A 12,934-nucleotide genomic window follows, 5' to 3' on the forward strand; every position below is an offset into this window, starting at 1 on the left:
TATTTATATATAATAGAGAAGCTGTTGTGGTCATTCGATGGTGCATTTCTTTGTTTTTGACACTTTTTGTGTTTTTTTTTCTTTAAATATTTGAATCTTTTATTTTTACTTAGATTTATAATTATTTAGATATCTTATTATGTTTCCAAAAGTTTTTTCTTGCTTATTTATTCACTTTTTCTTTGTATTATATGCAAGTTTTGTTAAAGTAAATGTTCTATTTTGCAGTAATTTGATTTAATTATCAAGTGACGTTGGATCTAGCAATTGATTTAGTAACGGCATAATTCGTGCTAGCAGCCGCAGTTATATGATTGATACAAGTGAATATTATCGGTTAAAACAGTTGTTTATATTTTTAGGGTTAAAATATAAATTTGTGAGGTGAAATGTTGAAATTTATTTATAGAGCTTTTTATGAATCTGTGAAATTTAAATAATAAACTAGGATTAGATACCCTATTATTTTAAATGTTAATTATATTTACCAGGGAACTATTAGTTTAGGTCTTTAAACCCAAATAATTTGGTAGTACCTCATTCCATTTAGAGGAACCTACCCCGTAATTGATAATACACGATTTATACTACTTAATTTATTTGTTTGTATATCTCCGTTATCGGAAGATCTTTTTAGAGTTATAATTCTTAAGATTTATAATTATAAAATATTTCAGGTCAAGGTGCAGCTTATAGTTAAGAGGAGGTGGGTTACAATAGATTTTTGTTTACAACGGATTTGATGGTGAAATACTAGTAATGAAGGTGGATTTGATAGTAATTTAATTTATTTAATTTAACTGATATTGGCTCTGAGGTGTCTACACATCGCCCGTCACTCTTATTATTGATTATTCTATTTTATTATTTTAATTTAGCTTCAATTTAGATGAGATAAGTAATAACGTAGTAGATGTACTGGAAAGTGTATCTAGATAGAGTTTCAAGATATAACTTACTAGTAATGTGTTTCATTTGCACTGAAAATTTTTCTGTGTAAATCAGGATATCTTGATTATTTATTTTATTATATTTATTTTCTGTTTATTTAATAATTTAATAAAAATAATTTTGTGGAATTTTGTCTTAGTATATTTTGTAGAATTGATTTTTTAGATTATAGTTTATTGGTAATGTAATTGTATTATGAAATATTATTTTAAATTTTTAAGAGTAGAATTTATTTATTGTACCTTTTGTATCAGGGTTTATCAAAATTTTAGTATTTACTTTACTTGTCTCGATTTAAGTTGTTTTATAAATTATTTATAGATAATTTGTCATAATTATTATTAAATTATTTATAGAAATGAGATGTTAATCGTTTCCCAAGATATCTAGTTTCTGTAGAAATTATTTAATTTTTTTAAGTTGATTGTTTTTATTTAATTTTTTTGGTATAAATAATAACTTATTTATTGTTTAAGGGATAAGCTTTGAAGTTAATAACCTATAATTTGTTTTATACAATTTAGTAGTAAGCTTTAAACCAGCTATCTCTAAGATTACGTTTTAGTTCATTATTTTTTATTTTGATTTTGTAAGTATTTTAGATTTTTATTAAGATTATTTATTTAATTTTAAAATTTTTGTAATAATGATAGTATTAGTATATTTATTTGTATATAATTTTTACCTTGTGAATTTATTATAAGGAAGTAGGCAAAATTGATTTCTGCCTGTTTATCAAAATCATGTCCTCTTGAAAATACTTTGAGGTCTGGCCTGCTCACTGAGCAGATTTTTAAAGAGCCGCAGTATTTTGACCGTGCAAAGGTAGCATAATCACTAGTCTCTTAATTAGTGGCTGGAATGAATGGCTTGACGAGAAATCAACTGTCTCTTAATAAATTTTTGAATATAACTTTTGAGTCAAATGCTTAAATATTTCTTTAGGACGAGAAGACCCTATAGAGCTTAACATTTTATTTTTATATAGTTTTTTGTTTGTCTTTCTATATGTAAAGATGATGTTTTGTTGGGGTGACATGAAGAATAAATAAACTCTTCATTATCATATCATTTATTTATGTTTGTTGTTTTGATTCATAATTTATGATCATAAGATGAAGTTACCTTAGGGATAACAGCGTAATTGTTTTTGAGAGCTCATATCGACAAAGCAGATTGCGACCTCGATGTTGGATTAAGAAAATTTTTGGTTGCAGTAGCCCAGTAATTAGGTCTGTTCGACCTTTAAATTCTTACATGATCTGAGTTCAGGCCGGAGTGAGCCAGGTCAGTTTCTATCCTAAGATTATTAATTCATATTAGACGAAGGGACCATATGGTTGAAATATTTCTTATTTTATTGATTAATACTAATTAAATTGCTATTTTGACAGATTAATGTGTTGTATTTAGAATTGATTTATGTAGATTTTCTCTACGAATAGTATTGATACTTTATGATTTATTTATGTTTATTTTGTATTTTCTTTTATTAGTTATTTGTGTTTTAATTAGTGTTGCTTTTTTAACTTTATTAGAGCGTAAGGTTTTAGGTTACATCCAAATTCGAAAGGGTCCAAATAAAGTAGGTTTTGCAGGAATTCCTCAATCTTTTAGTGATGCTTTATTGATTTATTTTGCTGGTTGTTATGTTTTTTCTTCTAAACTTAAGCATTTATTAATGGTTCTTTTGAGATTAGAATATATTGTTCTTTCTTTATTCATATGGGTTATTGTTTTTCTTATTGAGTTTGATTATGATAATTTTTTTCCTGTTATTTTTTGGTTTTTTCTGTTTGTGAAGGTGCATTAGGTCTTTCTATTTTAGTTTCAATATTTCGTTCTCATGGGAATGATTTTTTTAATTCTCTTCGTTTATCTTTATGTTAAAGTATTTATTTGTAACTATTTTTTGGATCCCTCTTTGTTTGGTTAATAATTGTTAATGGTTGGTTCATTCTTTAATGTTTTTGTCTAGTTTTGTTTTTATGATTTGTGTTTATTCATATGCAGATTTGAATATGATTAGATATTATTTTGGTATTGATTATTTTTCTTTTAGTTTGATTTTGCGTAGTTTTTGAAGTTTTTCTTAATAATTACTGCTAGATGTTCAGTATAATTAAGTTGTTATCATTCTATTTTTTTGTCTTTATAGTCTTAATTTTAATGATTATGCTTTATTGTTCGTTTGCTAGATTGAGTCTTCTTTCCTTTTATATTTTTTTTGAGGCTAGATTAGGTCCTACTTTTCTTCTGATTTTGGGTTGAGGCTATCAACCTGAACGCTTACAGGCTGGTGTTTATTTAATTTTTTATACCCTGGTTGCTAGATTGCCTAAATTATTAGTGTTATTTAGGGTTTATGATTTTTCTAATACTTTATATTTTCCTTTATTGGTTGATTTTGGTTCTTATTATTTTATATTTTATGTGTTTATAATTCTTGCTTTTTTAGTTAAGATGCCAATATTTTTGGTTCATTTATGGCTTCCTAAGGCTCATGTTGAGGCCCCTATTTCAGGTAGAATGATTCTTGGTGGTGTTTTATTAAAGTTAGGTGGTTATGGTGTTTATCGTGTTATGAAGGCTATTTCTTATTTGGGTTTAAAGTTTAATTATTTTTGATTGTCTTTAGGTTTATCTGGTGGGGTTATTGTTAGATTTATTTGTTTTCGTCAGGTTGATTTTGAGTCTTTAATTGCATATTCTTCTGTTGCTCATATAAGAATGGTTATAGGAGGATTGATGACTATGAATTGATGAGGTTGTATAGGTTCTCTTTCTTTAATGGTTGGTCATGGTTTTTGTTCTTCTGGTTTATTTTGTTTATCTAATATTATTTATGAGCGTTTAGGTAGACGAAGATTATTAATTACCAAGGGTATATTTAATTTGATACCAAGAATGGCTTTATGATGATTCCTTTTGAGATCACCTAATATAGCTGCTCCACTTTCTTTAAATTTGCTGGGTGAACTTAGATTATTAAATAGAATTATGTCTTGATCTTCTTTTAGATTTTTTGCTTTAATTTTTTTGTATTTTTTTAGAGCTGTTTATACTTTATATATGTATTCTTATTCTCAGCATGGTAATTATTATTCTGGTGTTTATACTTGTTCTCTTGGTTTAGTTCGTGAATATCATCTTTTACTTTTACATTGATTGCTTTTAAATATTCTTTGTTTAAAGGGGGAGTATTTTTGTTTTGTTTAGGTTGCTTAAGTATTTTAATTAAAAATGTTGTTTTGTGGAATCAATGATATGAATTTGTCATCTTAGGCCGTGAATTTGTTTTCTATTTGTTCTTTGAGTTTTTTTCTTTATTTTTTTCTAGAACTATAATTTTTATTTTGGGTATTTATTATTTAATAATTGATTATAGAGTTTCTGTTGAATGAGAACCTTTTAATTAAAATGGTTCTATGGTTGTTATGACTTTAATTTTGAATTGAATGTCTCTTATTTTTATGTCTTTTGTTATGTATATTTTTTCTTTGGTTATTCATTATAGCGAGGATTATATATCGGGAGAAAAAATATAAATTGTTTTATTGTTATTGTTTTAATATTTATTCTTTCTATAGGTTTTGTAATTATTACTCCTAATGGCTCTGAGCACTATGGGACTTAACATCTATGCTCATCAGTCCCCTAGAACTTAGTACTACTTAAACCTAACTAACCTAAGGACATCACACAACACCCAACCATCACGAGGCAAAGAAAATCCCTGACCCCACCAGGAATCGAACCCGGGAACCCGGGCGTGGGAAGCGAGAATGCTACCGCACGACCACGAGATGCGGGCTATTAGTCCTAATTTGATTTGAATTTTATTGGGATGGGATGGATTAGGTTTAGTTTCTTATTGTTTAGTTATTTACTATCAAAATGTGAAATCTTATAGTGTGGGTATGTTATCTGCACTTTCTAATCGTTTTGGTGATGTTGCTATTTGAATTTCTATTGCTTGAATATTGAATTTTGGTGGTTGAAATTATATTTATTATTATGATTTTATTTCTAATTCTTTTGAAATAAAGCTTGTTACTATATTAATTGTTATAGCAGTTGTAACTAAAAGAGCTCAAATTCCCTTTTCCTCTTGACTTCCTGCTGCTATGGCTGCTCCTACTCCTGTTTCTGCTTTGGTTCATTCTTCTACTCTTGTTACTGCTGGGGTTTATTTATTAATTCGTTTCAGACTAATATTAGATACTTATAATTGTGGTTGATTCTTACTTTTAATTGATTGTACAACTATATTTATGGCTGGTTTGAGAGCAAATTTTGAATTTGATTTGAAGAAAATTATTGCTCTTTCTACTTTAAGACAACTTGGTTTAATAATAAGAATTTTGGCTATGGGTTACACAAAACTTGCATTTTTTCATTTATTATCTCATTATTTTTTATTTTGATTTTAAAAGTATTTTAGGTTTTTTATTAAGATTATTTATTTAATTTTAAAATTTTTGTAATAATGATAGAATTAGTATTTTTATTTATATATAATTTTTACCTTGTGAATTTATTATAAGGAACTAGGCAAAATTGATTTCCGCCTGTTTATCAAAATCATGTCCTCTTGAAAATACTTTGAGGTCTGGCCTGCTCACTGAGCAGATTTTTAAAGAGCCGCAGTATTTTGACCGTGCAAAGGTAGCATAATCATCAGTCTCTTAATAAGTGGCTGGAATGAATGGCTTGACGAGAAATCAACTGTCTCTTAATAAATTTTTGAATTTAACTTTTGAGTCAAAAGGCTTAAAATTTTTCTTTAGGACGAGAAGACCCTATGGAGCTTAACATTTTATTTTTATATAGTTTTTTGTTTGTCTTTCTATATTTAATGATGATGTTAAGTTGGGGTGACATGAAGAATAAATAAACTCTTCATTATTATATCATTTATTTATGTTTGTTGTTTTTATCCATAATTTATGATCATAAGATTAAGTTACCTCAGGGATAACAGCATAATTGATTTTGAGAGCTCATATCGACAAAGCAGATTGTGACCTTGATGTTGGATTAAGAAAAATATTGGGTGCAGTAGCCCAGTAATTAGGTCTGTTCGACCTTTAAATTCTTACGTGATCTCAGTTCAAACTGGCGTGAGCCAGGTCGGTTTCTATCCTAACATTATTAAATCATATTAGTACGAAAGGACCATATGGTTGAAATATTTTTTATTTTATTGATTAATTCTAATTAAATTACTATTTTGACAGCTAATGTGTTGAATTTAGAATTCATTTATGTAGTTTTTTTCTACAAATAGTATTGATACTTTAAGATTTATTTATGTTTATTTTGAATTTTCTTTTATTAGTTATTTGTGTTTTAATTAGTGTTGCTTTTTTAACTTTATTACAGTGTAAGGTTTTAGGTTACATCCAAATTCGAAAGGGTCCAAATAAAGTAAGTTTTGCAGGAATTCCTCAACCCTTTAGTGATGCTATTAAGTTAATTTGTTAGGAGCAGCCAATTCCTATCATATCTAATTATTTACTTTATTATTTTTCTCCTGTTTTTAATTTAATAATTTCCTTGGCTGTTTGGGTGATTTTCCCTTACTTAACTTATATATGTTCTTTTTCTTATGGATTTTTGTTTTTTTTATGTTGTACTAGATTAGGTGTTTATACTGTTATAATTGCTGGTTGGTCTTCTAATTCAAATTATTGTTTACTAGGTTCTCATCGTTCTGTTGCTCAAACAATTTCATACGAAGTTAGTTTGTCTTTAATTTTATTATCTTTAATTATTTTAATTGGTAGTTTTAACGTGTTAATTTTATAAATTATCAGCTTTATTGTTGATTTATTATTATTTCTTTTCCTTTAGCTTTAGCTTGTTTTGCTTCTTGTTTAGCTGAAACTAACTGTACTCCTTTTGACTTTGCCGAAGGTGAATCTGAGTTAGTTTCCGGTTTTAATATTGAATATGGTGCAGGCGGGTTTACTTTAATTTTTTTAGCTGAGTATACTAGAATTGTTTTTATAAGAATATTATTAGCTTTAATTTTTTTAGGTGGTGACTTTTATTCTTTTATATTTTTTATTAAGCTTGCTGTTATGTCCTTTGGTTTTATTTGAGTTCTGGGGACATTACCACGTTTTCGCTATGATAAGTTAATGTACTTAGCTTGAAAAAGTTTTTTGCCTTTATCTTTAAATTTTTTTATTTTCTTTGTTGGTTTAAAGATTTTATTTATTTCATTTATTTAGTGAAATTTTTTAAGAAAAGTTAATAGAAGAGTTAAACTTCTAGTTTCATGTTTTCAAAACATACACTTTTCATAAGCTAATTAACTTATTATTCCTTAATTAGTTTATCTCATGCGTTTGCAACATGCACATTAATTAAGAAGTAAGTAAAGTAGATAATTGTTAAGATTTGTCCTGTTATAATGTAAGTTTCTTCAACAATTCATGTTAATAAGCATACAACAACTACTATAATACAGAAAAAAATCTGATTAATAGGATAGAATTGAATACCTCAGAATGGTGTTTTATTATAAAATGGTAAAATTATTAAGATTCTAATTCATAAGAATAATGCAATAACACCTCCTAGCTTATTAGGGATTGATCGTAGAATTGCGTATGCAAATAAGAAATATCATTCTGGTTGAATATGGACGGGGGTTACTAACGGGTTAGCAGGTACAATATTATCTGGATCCCCTAGGAGGTAAGGATTAATTAAGCACAATATAATTAATAATGATGTTATTAATAAAAATGTAATAGAGTCCTTGAAAGTAAAGTATGGGTGAAATGGGATTTTTTCAATATCTCCATTTAGGTGTAAGGGGTTATTAGACCCTGTTTGGTGGAGGAAGAATAAATGAATTGCTGCCATTGCAGCAATAATAAACGGTAGTACAAAATGGAATGTAAAGAATCGATTTAATGTTGCATTATCAACAGCAAACCCTCCTCATACTCATTGAACTAAATCTGTTCCTAAATATGGAATTGCTGATAATAAATTAGTAATTACTGTCGCACCTCAGAATGATATTTGACCTCAAGGTAAAACGTACCCTATAAATGCAGTTGCTATAACTAAGAATAGGATTACTGTACCAATTATTCAGGTGTGTATGTATATGTAAGATCCGTAGTAAATTCTTCGTCCGACATGTAAATAAATACAAATAAAAAATATAGAAGCTCCATTTGCATGTAAGGTTCGAATAATTCAGCCATTATTTACGTCTCGGCAGATGTGAAGTACACTAATAAATGCTATTTCAATATTTGATGTATAATGTATAGCTAAAAATAGTCCAGTTACAATTTGAACTACCAAACATAACCCTAGTAGGGACCCAAAATTTCATCAAAATGAAATATTTGTTGGTGCAGGTAAATCAACTAAATAGTTATTAATGATTTTTATTAAAGGATGTCTTAATTCTAAGGGTTTATTCATTAGTAAATTATCTTACTTTACGAATAGGCCCCTGGTTAATATTGGTGATTTTAACAACTGCTAATAGTGCTAAAAATAAATAAATTATTATTATTATTGTGATAATGAATGTTGGTCAATTATATAGTTTTTTAAAGTTATTGTTATTTCTTGATAATTGATTCAATTATCAATATTTGTAGTTTCGGTATTTTTGAAAAAGTCTATAAATATTGTTATATCTAAAATAATTAATGTTGATATGATAAATATTCATATTGTTAAGGTAATAATTATCGTAATTGATTTAGGTTGAAATATTTCGTTTGATGTAATTCTCGTAATATAGGTAAATAGAACTAATATACCACCAAGAAACGATAAAAATAAAATATATGATAATCAATATCTTTCCATTATAGTTCCTGTTATTAGTCCAACTAGAAAAGTTTGTAGGATAATGAAAAGCATTATAGATATTGGGTGTCTTAATTTAATAAAATTCATATTTATTACATTTGATAGTGATATAATTATTATTTTGATCTTTTCAGGGTTTAGTTTATTAAAAATATCGGTTTTGGGGACCGATGATGGAAAGCTTTTTCGCCTCTGAAGTTTTAAAAGTGGGGGCTGGAGTTATTTCCGGTTTACAAGACCGGCGTTTTTTTTAAACTATTAAAACTAATGTTTATATTCTCTGTCTTTACCTCTTTATTGATTTATTTTGGTGGTGTTTATGTTTTTTCTTCTAAACGTAAGTATTTATTAATGGTTCTATTGAGATTAGAATATATTGTTCTTTCTTTATTTATATTGGTTATTGGTTTTCTTATTGAAATTGATTATGATTATTTTTTTCCTGTTATTTTTTTGTTTTATTCTGTTTGTGAAGGTGCTTTAGGTCTTTCGATTTTAGTTACAATAATTCGATCTCATGGGAATTATTTTTTTAATTCTTTTGGTTTATCTTTATGTTAAAGTATTTATTTATAACAATTTTTTTGATCCCTCTTTGTTTGGTTAATAATTGTTGATGGTTGGTTCATTCTTTAATGTTTCCATCTAGATTTGTTTTTATGATTTGTGTTTATTCATATGCAGATTTGAGTATGATTAGATATTATTTTGGTATTGATTATTTTTCTTTTAGTTTGATTTTGCTTAGTTTTTGAATTTGTTCTTTAATAATTACTGCTAGAGTTTCAGTTTATTTACATTCTTATCATTCTATATTTTTTTCTTTATAATCTTAATTTTAATGATTATGCTTTATTGTTCGTTTGCTAGATTGAGTCTTCTTTCTTTTTATATTTTTTTATGCTAGATTAGTTCCTACTTTACTTTTGATTTTGGGTTGAGGCTATCAACCTGAACGTTTACAGGCTGGTGTTTATTAAATTTTTTATACCCTGGTTGCTAGATTGCCTAAATTATTAGTGTTATTTAGGGTTTATGATTTTTCTAATACTTTATATTTTCCTTTATTGGTTGATTTTGGTTCTTATTATTTTATATATTATGTATTTATAATTCTTGCTTTTTTAGTTAAGATGCCAATATTTTTGGTTGATTTATGGCTTCCTAAGGCTCATGTTGAGGCCCCTATTTCAGGTAGAATGATTCTTGCTGGTGTTTTATAAAAGTTAGGTGGTTATGGTATTTTTCGTGTTATGAAGGCTATTTCTTATTTGGGTTTAAAGTTTAAGTAATTTTGATTGTCTTTAGGTTTATCTGGTGGGGTTATTGTTAGATTTATTTGTTTTCGTCAGGTTGATTTAAAGTCTTTAATTGCATATGCTTCTGTTGCTCATATAAGAATGGTTATTGGAGGATTGATGACTATGAATTGATAAGGTTGTATAGGTTCTCTTTCTTTAATGGTTGGTCATGGTTTGAGTTCTTCTGGTTTATTTTGTTTATCTAATATTATTTATGAGCGTTTAGGTAGATGAAGATTATTAATTAACAAGGGTATAATTAATTTGATACCAAGAATGACTTTATGATGATTCCTTTTGAGATCATCTAATATAGCTGCTCTCTCCTTCTTTAAATTTGGTAGGTGAATTAGATTATTAAATCGAATTATGTCTTGATTTTCTTTTAGATATTTTGGTTTAATTTTTTTGTCTTTTTTTAAAGCCGTTTATTCTTTATATATGTATTCTTATTCTCTGCATGGTAATTATTAGTCTGGTGTTTATACTTGTTCTCTTGGTTATTTTCGTGTATATCATCTTTTACTTTTACATTGATTGCCTTTAAAAATTCATTGTTCAAAGGGGGAGTATTTTTTTTGTTTAGGTTGCTTAAGTATTTTAATTAAAAATGTTGTTTTGTGGAATCAATGTTATGAATTTTTCATCTTAAGCTGTGAATTTGTTTTCTATTTGTTCTTTGAGTTCTTTTCTTTATGTTTTCTAGAACTATAATTTTTATTTTGGGTATTTATTATTTAATAATTGATTATAGAGTCTTTGTTAAATGAGAACTTTTTAATTTAAATGATTCTATGGAAGTTATGACTTTAATTTTGGATTGGATGTCTCTTATTTTTATGTCTTTTGTTATGTATATTTTTTCTTTGGTTATTTAATATAGAGAGGATTATATATTGGGAGAAAAAATATAAATCGTTTTATTGTTATTGTTTTAATATTTAATCTTTCTATAGGTTATTTAATTATTAGTCCTAATTTGATTAGAATTTTATTGGGTTGGGGTGGTTTAGGTTTAGTTTCTTATTGTTAGTTATTTACTATCAAAATGTGAAATCTTAAAGTGCGGGTATGTTAACTGCACTTTCTAATCGTATTGGTGATGCTGCTATTTTAATTTCTATTGCCTGAATATTGAATTTTGGTGATTGAAATTATATTTACTATTATGATCTTATTTCTAATTCTTTTGAAATAAAGCTTATTACTATAATAGTTGTTTTTGCAGCTATAACTAAAAGGGCTCAAATTCCCTTTTCTTCTTGACTTCCTGCTGCTATGGCTGCTCCTACTCCTGTTTCTGCTTTGGTTCTTTCTTCTACTGGTGTTACTGCTGGAGTTTATTTATTAATTCGTTTCAGACCAATATTAGATTCTGATAATTGTGGTTGATTCTTACTTTTAATTGCTTGTATAACTATATTTATGGCTGGTTTGGGAGCAAATTTTGAATATGATTTGAAGAAAATTATTGCTCTTTCTACTTTAAGACAACTTGGTTTAATAATAAGAATTTTGGCTATGGGTTACCCAAATCTTGCTTTATTTAAGGCTTTATTGATAATGTGTGCAGGTTCAATAATTCATAATTTAAAGGATTCTCAGGATATTCGTTTTATAGGTTCAATTGTTAATTTTATACCTTTAACTTCAGTTTGTTGTAATGTTTCTAGTTTGTCTTTGTGTGGTATACCATTTTTAGCAGGTTTTTATTCAAAGGATTTAATTCCTGAAATGTTTGTTTAAGATGAATTAATTGTTTGACTTTTTTTCTTTATTTCTTTTCTACTGGTTTAACAGCTTCTTATTCTTTTCATCTTTTTTATTATTCAATATCTGGTGATAATAAGTTTTATTCTAGATTTTCTTTTGATGATAAGGGTTATTATATTTCGTTTGGTATAATTGGTTTATTGTTTGTTGCTGTTTTTGGTGGTTGTCCTTTGTCTTGGTTAATTTTTCCTGTTCCTCATGTGATTGCCTTGCCTTATTATTTAAAGTTTTTAACTATTACTATAGTTGTTTTGGGTGCTTATTTGGGTTATCTTATTTCTAATTTTGATTTTTCTCAAAATTTATTTTCTTTAAGTATCCTTTCTTTTGTCAGATTTTCTGGTTCTATGTGGTTTAAGCCTTTTCTTTCACTAAGTTTATTAGATATGTTCCTTTAAAATTGGGTTATTATTCATCTAAATCATTTGATTATGGTTGAGGTGAATTATTTGGTGGTCAAGGTTTGTATAGACTATTTATTTATTTAATTAGTTATATGCAAGGTTGATATGATTCTAATTTTAAGATTTATCTTTTAACTTTTACTTTTTGAATATTTATTTTGGTGGTATTATTTTTTGTTTACTGAAATAGCTTATAATTTGAGCATGACACTGAAGATGTTAAGGAAGTATTTTTACTTTTAGGTATTTATAAATATATATATATTATTTTCACAGTGAAAATGTAATGTTTTATTTAAACTATATAAACTTTAGAAATGTTAACGGAGTTCAACTGCTAATATAAAAAGTTAGCAGCTCTCATAATAGCTTTACATTTCATTAATTGGAACTTTTTAGTTCAATTATACTATTAACAGTAATACGCCTCTTTTTGGCTTCAATTAATAAGAATAAGGGTATTTACCAACCTTTCAGGTCGAAACTGACTGCAATATTTCGCTTCTTATTCTATTTAAGGTTGATTGATTATATCAATACTTTTTGAATGCAACCCAAACGTTATAGTTTACTACAACCCTTAATACTGCTCATTTTAAGGCTCCTTGAATTCATTCATGGTATAGTCCATCTAGTAATACTATAATATAA

At 27.0% G+C, this 12,934-nt stretch overlaps 2 pseudogenes; both read left to right on the plus strand.

The window, feature by feature from the left end:
• Window positions 1–310: 310 nt before the first annotated feature.
• Window positions 311–5,378, plus strand: LOC124722608 (annotated as a pseudogene).
• A 62-nt stretch (window positions 5,379–5,440) lies between these two features.
• LOC124722609 lies at window positions 5,441–12,345 on the plus strand (annotated as a pseudogene).
• Window positions 12,346–12,934: the final 589 nt, after the last annotated feature.

This window comes from Schistocerca piceifrons, chromosome X, assembly GCF_021461385.2.
Source record: "Schistocerca piceifrons isolate TAMUIC-IGC-003096 chromosome X, iqSchPice1.1, whole genome shotgun sequence".
Lineage (NCBI taxonomy): Eukaryota > Metazoa > Arthropoda > Insecta > Orthoptera > Acrididae > Schistocerca > Schistocerca piceifrons.